Here is an 8,955-nt window from a genome sequence, read left to right as displayed (position 1 = left end):
GCACAATAGTGTTTCTTCAGTCCCCCACCCCAATCCCCATTTCGTTAGGGCTTCCCTGAATAGTTCAGTTGGTAAAGAATCTGCCTGCAATGTGGTATACCTGGGTTCAATCCCTGGGTTGGGAAGATCCCCTGGAGAAGGGAAAGGCTGCCCACTCCAGTATTCTGGTCTGGAGAATTCCATGGACTGTGTAATTCATGGGGTCACAAAGAGTCAGTCGGACATGACTGAGTGACTTTCACATAGTTCCTGTAGTTGGGGTATTTTTTAGACTTTTTAAAATAGTTCCCCTGGAGGGAGCCTTTTTAGACTTTTTTTTTTTTTTTTAATTCAGTGAGCACACTGCTGGATCTTACTTCCCTGACCAGGGCCACAGCAGTGAAAGCGTGAGTCCTAACCACTGGACTGCCAGGGAGTTCCTGCTTTTTAGACGTTTTTAACTAATCTTCCCAGCATGAAATTTTAATACCTCAAATATATTGTGTATCTAATTATAATTATATATATTTAATACATAATTACTGTAGGTGTATCTGCTTTGTACTGAGAGGGTAACAGGCAGGAAGGCTAGGGGTCTCCAAACGAAGGAAATAGGCTGCAAGTGTCACACATTTTTAATCTCTCTCTTAAACAGCAGGAGGAAACAAACTGCAAGTGTCAGATTTTTTTTTCCCTTCTCTATACAAAATTAAAAGGAGGTTTCTCTTAAAATTCTGTGTTGCCATGATGACACCTGGTTCCACCTGAACGAAACTTTTCTCAAATCTCGAGCTGCTGCTGCTACTGCTAAGTCACTTCAGTCGTGTCCGACTCTTTGTGGCCCCATAGACGGCAGTCCACCAGGCTCCCTCATCCCCGGGATTCTCCAGGCAAGAACACTGGAGTGGGCCGCCATTTTCTTCTCCAATGCATGAAAGTGAAAAGTGAAAGCAAAGTCGCTCAGTCGTGAACGACTCTTCGTGACCCCATGGACTGCAGCCTACCAGGCTCCTCCATTCATGGGATTTTCCAGGCAAGAGTACTGGAGTGGGGTGCCATCATGCGTTTTCCCTATGGAAATGTTTTTCTTAAGCTAGGTTAATGAATTACGTATTTACCCTAGACTCTTTTCAAGTCAGTTCCTCTTAAGACTCAAACTGATAATGGCTCAAGGAACCAGTATGTTTTACTCATACATTGTTCTCCTAATCTATGTTAATAAAACTACATATTTTCTTGGAAACCTGCCTTTCTTCAATATTCACGTCAATTATTTTATATCCCGGGATGACTCACCTTGTGCCAAGTTTATCTCAAAACGCATGTTGTGGGTGAGGCGCCTGGTCCCACTCTGAGTTTTGAGACATCTCCTTTCTCTAACAGTTTGCTCATAGGTGTATAACATACTGCTAAAGGCTAGCAGGGGGGCACTCTTTCTGCCCCCTTCTGATGTCTATGCCAGAAGCTTTCTCTCTTTTATACTTTAATAAAACTTTATTACACAAAAGCTCAGAGCGATCAAGCTTCATCACTGGCCCTGGATTGAATCTCCTTTCCTCTGGAGGCCAAGAATCCCAGCATCTTTCATGGCTCAGCAACAACCTTTCAGTACATAAAAAGTGTAGGATTTTTTCACTTTCCAAGAATCAAGTTCTATCCTGTTGGGGGTGATGTTTCTCTCTTTGATAACTCCTAATAAATGGGAACTGAAATATCAGAAATAGGTACCATTTTCTAGATACTTTGTGTATGTTGCAGTGTGTACAATTCAAAGATTATAGCTCACTTGAGTGTCAGGATACAGAAAATACTTATTTTTTCCTGCATACAACATATTTGCATACTTTGGTAGGTTAGTGAGGAAATAAACACTCTGGGCTTTCTGAGAGGTTAAAGAAGTCCTTGGATTTGCCCTTGGAGATCTTGAGTCATTCTACTCTGTTTTCAGTGTAACTGCTGACAGGAAGGGGAGGACTGGGAAAGAATATGGAAAGAGGGGAAGTAGATGAAGATACTTAGATAATAGCACATTTTTTTATTTCCCATATTTACTCAAGCTCATCATCTAATAGCTTACCCTGTCTTTTTTGAAACTCTAACTTAACAGGTTAGTGCTTAGAAAGCATCTCTCATTTCTCCTTTCTCAGTTAATAAAATTCCCCACCATAAAAAAGAAAATAATATTCAAATATTGAACACTGAATTCAATATGAGAAAGTCATCATACTTTAATAATTGCTAAAATTGTACACTAATCTGCATGTTTTAACTTACAAAGTTTTCTTCCATCATGTTAGTTGATAAATCAACAAATGCTTACAATTAAGACAACAGTAATGTGTTTTGTTTATATTTTCCTTTATTATGATTCACACTTGTAACAATTAGGAATATTAAATTTTAAAGTGTAGTGAGATATTGTTCTTAAAATGCATTGAACTAAAGTAGCAGGTGAAAATACACTCTGAATTATTCCTTCACTTATTCAACATTATTTGTGTGCACCATGTGCTGGAGGAAGCAGGCGCAGCTAAAGGAGCTGAGTGACCATCCTGCTCGTCTGTCGAGCCCCTCTCTTCTCAGGAGAGAGCCTCACAAGCAGAGGGCTTTCCCTTGGGTTACAGCTCCTTAATGAAATTAGGCTCATGGGCACATAGTTCTCCATTCCCTCCTTTTTCTCCCCAAATTTTCACTGTATGTGGGCAATAACTTCTTTACAAAGCTCCATGCTCTCACATTCTGAGTCATTTCTGCTTGGAACAGAAACAAGCTCTTCATTAAAGTAGCTTCACCAGACAAGGTTTTGATACTTTTCTCCCAACTTCTTTTTGCCCAAGTAGAGACTTGATCTCGAAAGGGCTGAGAGACGATTACTAGAGGCAACAGCTTCTTTCAAGTACTTGTTCAAGAGCATGTCATTCTTCTTCCATCACCTCTTACCCTCATATACTCCACCCCAAGATAAAAGTCACAAGTATGCCAAAAATGAAGTGCTTAAATCAATTTCATACTTAAAAAGCTTATACAACCTGACTAGATTATCCTAAAATGTTAGCCTACAATTGACACTTACTCATTTGGTGGAAGGAGGAAAAGAAGTTGGAAATATTCACTCTGAATTCATTAAAATTCTTTTATTTCTACTGTCTATAGCATTTCCATTTTTCTAGGAAGAAAAAATCCTCACTGTGAGTCTAATATTTATTTAAAGTGTTTTCCTATCCTAATAAAGGAAATAACATTTACGGACTCAGAGAAGAACACAGGTGTAACTATGAGGGTACAAAGTCATAATGACTGACCTTATAGAACCAAGAACAACCTGCCACAACTTGTTTCTGTGGCAACAACAGGATCCACTATAGGAAGGAGAGAGCTTCTCCATGGGGAGCAGAAATCTGACATCAACTGACACAGAAAGATGCCCCTTGGGATTACTCACACTCAACATTTGTTTAAAAGTCATTGCCAGCCTCTGAGACTGATTGGAGGCTCTTAACTTTAAAAGGAATTTGAAAGGTTTTTGACTTTTTTCAGCTCTGGAAACTTAAGATAAAGCAAAAGTGGTACACACGTATTTCAATGCATTTCTACAGATTTCAAGCTGAATTTTAGTTTTGCTTTTGCTTTTTCCCCTTCTTTTAAATGTATTTTATTGAAATACATTTGATTTACAATGGTGTATTAATTTCTGCTGTATAGCAAAGTGACTCAGTTATACATTTATATACATTTTTCTTTATATCCTTTTCCATGATGGTTTATCATAGGATACTATTGAATATAGTTAGTTCCCTGTGCTACATGGTATGACCTTGCTGCTGATCCATCTTATGTGTCATAGTTTACATCTGCTAAGCCCAAACTCCCACTCCTTCTCCCCACTCCCCGCCCCCCTTGGCAACCACAAGTCTGTTCTCTGTGTGAGTCTGTTTCTGGTTTATAGGCAGATTCATTTGTGTCATATTCCAAACATTATCGTGCTCAGTGAAGTAGTCAGAAAGAGAGACTAATACCATAGGATATCACTTATATACGTGTTTTCCTCTTTTTGTTTCCATCAAGCTAAACTCTAGTGTAGATATTTTGAACCCACCAATGTCGAGCTCTAACCACTTTATAAAAAGGTATTTATATCTGTATTCCCAGGGATCATGCAGCCCCAGGGACTATTTGTATTTAGAAAATGGATTAAAGGCCGCCTGAGTGTGTTTCTCTCTTTTACAATAACTAGTTAAGGCCAAGAATAACTCTTTAAAGGCTCTTCAGAAAACTCCTTATCTAAGAGGGTTTTCCAAACATCTCTCCTTTTGGGGTAGATTTCTGGATGCTACTCTACTGCCCACCTATCATTTATTTTATTAATGACAGAGGTAGAATATATTCTTCTAGATATAAAGCAGAAAAATTGACTTGATGCTAAATAAATAGATGAATATCCTTGTAAGCAGCTCTCTGCAGAAGCCCTTTTGTCACTAACATTAAACCAGGGACCCCATGCTCTACTCATCTCCAGTCCAAGCACACCTTTCAAATCTTTGGAGCACATGATACCTTGCCTATCTTGTTGGTGCTTTCTGTAGATCAAAGAAGTAGAACTGAAGAATAAGTATTTAACAGATGACCAAGTCTCTTCTCCAGCTTCCCCTTTGGTAATCTTGGGAACAAACTGTGTGAACAAGATAGCACCTGAAGAAAGGCAACAAGGAGCTGACAAGCCTGCACACTGTGGGGGATAGTGATGACTCTGACTTCCATCTCAATGATTAGCTGGGGTCACTTGCCTGTTTCCTTTTATAAACCTTCATGGCCCAATGGAATCTTCAGAGATGATTATGGGGAACACCGAGTCCACCATCTCCCGGATGTCGGCATTCTGATTAAAAGCAACTTTACTTTCTACCAACATTTCTCTCTCTCATATGCTGCTTTTCAAGTGGCAAGCAGTCAGACCCGAGTTTGGTAACACCTTAGTCAAAGGAAGGAGGGAAGATTATCAGTGGAAAGGGATGTAGAAGAGTTAACTACTTTGGTCTTGCCAAGTTGTCAACCCATTTGAAGTATTGAAACCCAGAGAATTTCTCCTAGAATATTGGAAAGTAGCTTGCTTCTCTACCTTAACCATCATTCCCTCCCCATCTCTGAGCATAAAGTAAAATATGCAATCCGTACTGATTTTCTCTTTGGCTTGTTTTGAATCAGGTATCTGAGGCTTGAGTCACTGGAAGGATGGAGTTATCACCACTGAGAAAGCAGACCCTTCTAGTGGAGCAAGTGAGAACAGATAACTCAGAGGTGGTGCATTAAGGACACTTTAAGGTGCTGATTAGTCATCCAAGTGGAAATGTCAGGAACTCTGTGAAATTCCAACATGGAGGGAAGTCTGGGGGAGAGATGAGTATAACTGGGGAATAGAAATGCATCAAGCACAGAGCTCTGTCACTCTGCCCTATAAGACTCAGAGCAAAGAGCAAACCAGCAAAGGAGACTAACAGCAAAGCCCCTCCCTACACATTTCCAGGACACCGGGTGCTTTCATCCAGGCAAATTGTGGAACAGGTGCCCCATCTGAGAAAGCTAGTGGCCAGTGAGGTAGCATAAACAAGAGAACCTGACATCCTAGAAGCCAACTGGAATAAGTTGCAAAAAGCAGAAAATTATCAACCATGAAAAGAAGTGAAGTATGAAGGCTGAGGTCAGACCATGGTAGTTGGCATTGTAGGAGGCATGGGATGGTTTTAACAAGAGTGGGAATATCAGTGGGAGCAAAATCCTGATTAGAATAAAGAGAGATGAGAGAACTGGGGACTGGGATTATAAATCATGTTTAAAATCTTTTTTTCTTTTTTTTTACAAAAGAGAGCAGAGAAATAGAGCAGTAACTGGTAAAGTGGGCCAAAAGAATGATTTCTTTTTAATTATAGGATGGGACAGACAATAGCAATTTTTTCAATAAGGAAAGATTGATGATGTCAGAGGCGAGAGGAGAGAATTGCTAGAGTGATGTCTGAGTAAGCAACAGAGCACAAATGATGTGATTGTTTTAAATAAGAGCTCTACTTAAAGAAGATAGTCATAGGACTTTGCAACGGAAGAAGTGCAGTAGATGGACATGGTGATGGGAGTCTGGATGCTCTGTGTCACAGACAGTTCTCAGGAAGAAAATTCAGTTGGAGTTTGGAATGCTGAATATTTATGAGGGATCGATAGCTATATAGAGAAGTGGGAGGGAACAGGATTGGCTGGCAGGAAAATTCAAAGTACAGTGCATGCCTGGCAAAGCCGTATCAACTCCAAAGACAACTTTGGATTTGTCCCTTGGTGAAAGACTGATGTTGAAGCTGAAACTCCAATACTTTGGCCACCTGATGTGAAGAGCTGCCTCATTGGTAAAGACCCTGATGCTGGGAAAGATTGAAACCAGGAGGAGAAGGGGATGACAGAGGATGAGACGGTTGGATGGTATCACCGACTCAATGGACATGAGTTTGAATAAGCTCTGGGAGTTGGTGATGGACAGGGAGACCTGGCGTGCTGCAGTCCATGGGGGTCTCAAAGAGTCGGACATGACTGAGCGACTGAACTGAACTGTCTTTACACTGCTGCTACCCACTTCCCCCAAAACTTTTCTTTTCTTTCTTCCCTCTTCCCTCCATCCCTCCCTCCTTCCCTTCCTTCCTTTGCTGTGTCAGGCCCTAGTTGTGCCACATGGGATATTTGATCTTCATACGAGATCTTGAGTTGCAAACTCTTAGCTGCAGCATGTGGGATCTAGTTCCTTGACCAGGTATCAAAACTGGGCTTTCAATATTGGGAGTGTGGCATCTTAAGTCCCTGGACCATTGGGGAAGTCTCAATGACTCTTCCTGAAGGGATGATGTGGATAATACATCTGTATGTCCACCACAAAGAATTTTTTCCATTTTCTCAGTACAGAGGCATTCAAAATCGGTATCCAGGACAGTGAAATATGGGGTGAGGGAAGTGGAGGGCTTGGAGACTGAGTGTTGTAAAATTGCCACCTAGGTGGGACTGGTGAATAGTCTTGGGAAATATGGTGCATTTCCAGGCAGCTCTAAGGGTGCATTTTAGGGGTAGTACTGAGGAATTTCAGCATGATAGTTTGGTTTTCTCCAGTCACATTCATGTGCAGCTTCAGGAACAGAATGAGAAAAAAGGAAGAACTGAGAAATCATTTAAGGGGGGGGGGGGGGGGGCGGCACAGATCATTAGGGACTTGCAAGTCATTTAAGGACCTTGTCTTTTTTCTCTGAATGGGATGTGAAGCCATCCAGGGTTGTTTAATCCTTTTGACTTTGAACAATAATACACACATCTGGAATTTCATAGAACATAAATGTACAGCCAAATAAATTATCACAGAGCAATCACCCACATAACTCTATCCGGAGGAATAAACAAGGTATAGCCAGCAACATAGAAGGGCCCCCCCACCCATGCCCTTCCCCAACAGTTATTCCCTTCCTCACTGTAAATGACATTTACTTTCCTAACATTCATAATTATTTTCTTGCTATCTTTTTTTCCCCCCCCCCCCCCCCATTTTTAATAGCTGTGCTACCAAAACTTGTATCCCTGAAGTCTAAAGATTCGAATAGGTGGCTTTAACTTTGCCTTTTTCATCTTTTCTTAAGTGGAATCAATGTACTTTTACTCTTTTTGTATATGGCAGTTCTGCTTTACCGTTTTTGTTTTTCTTTTTAATTTTTTAGATATGGGCCAATGTTTTCTAAAGTCTTTATTGAATTTGTTACCATACCATTCCTGTTTTATGTTTTGGTTTTTTTTGGCCTCAGGGCATGCAGGATCTTAGCTCCTTGACCAGGAATCAAATCTACACGCTCTGCATTAGAAGCAAAGTCTTAACCACTGGACCATCATGAAAGTTCCTACAATATGTTTCTGAGGTTCATTCACAGTGTTGTATTTTTAAATTCAGGCAACCACAGGATCAGTCCTAGGTCTGGTTTCCAGCAATCCCAGTGTTGCAGTTATCAGGAGATAGCTTTGTGAAGGCAGTTGGCTTTGTCTTTGTTTACACCAGGATAAGAACAATTTTCTTGGTCCTTACTCAGGTTGAAGGATTAGAACTTAAAGCCCTGAGTTTATCTCTTTTTTCCTGCAAACTCTCCAGTCAACTTACAATAATTGCCTAATGCAAAGTCCTTAATCTTTACTTCCACGGTAATGTTTTCTGCCAGCAGCTACTTGATCAATTAAAACTTTGTCTTCTCTAGACACCAGCTGTTTAGTTACCACATGAACTATTGTTTTGTTGTTCTTGTGCACAGGCATTTTTTGTCTTTGTAGAATGTTCTTAGATTTTGCAAACACCCAAATATCACTCCTCATCACAGTATGCCCGGAGAGAGCTTTTTTAAATGGAGACTGACAATTAAATTTGTTAAGCTATAGATGTTTCTCCTTTCTTTTAGTGTAAGAATGACTTCCTGTTCAGTCTAAATCATAAATTCACCATTGGGCAGAAACATTGGGAAGACATTATCTAGATGTGTAAGACCATTAAATATTTCCTTTTTCCCTGGCTACAATTATTTGGAAGTTTTGCTTATAAAGCCATTTGAAATCCAACATTGTTGAGGCCAACGTTTCTTTAATTTGAATGTATCCACAGATACAGTTTTGCAGATATAAAAATTCTGTAAGAAATCAGAAGCATTTTTATAGAGATTTTAGCTTCGTAATTCAATGTCTCCCAATGTAAACTGTGAATACAGCTTTGGGAGTTCATAATTTTTTTTTTTAAAGGACTTGTGAACTATCAAATCTAAAAACCATTTGTTATATATACTTGCTCTAAAAGGAGAAAAACTTGAGACTCTCTCCAGCCCCTTCTCTCTTTACAAACAAAAGGAAAGAACTGCCTGAACAGGCAGAGCTACGGAGAAAGACTGGACAAAGAGGCCTTCTGATCGCCAGCTACAAGAGGCTCAA

At 40.1% G+C, this 8,955-nt stretch overlaps 1 protein-coding gene across 2 annotated transcripts in view; it reads right to left on the bottom strand.

The window, feature by feature from the left end:
* The window catches only part of NAF1 (nuclear assembly factor 1 ribonucleoprotein), a 101,951-nt gene that overhangs the window by 28,178 nt on the left and 64,818 nt on the right, over positions 1-8,955 (bottom strand). The gene's annotated exons all lie outside the window — the stretch shown is intronic.

This window comes from Bos indicus, chromosome 6, assembly GCF_029378745.1.
Source record: "Bos indicus isolate NIAB-ARS_2022 breed Sahiwal x Tharparkar chromosome 6, NIAB-ARS_B.indTharparkar_mat_pri_1.0, whole genome shotgun sequence".
In the NCBI taxonomy this organism is placed as follows: Eukaryota; Metazoa; Chordata; class Mammalia; order Artiodactyla; family Bovidae; genus Bos; species Bos indicus.
The sequence above is the reverse complement of the archived record's forward strand: the minus strand, read 5'-3'. Positions and strand labels throughout refer to the sequence as shown.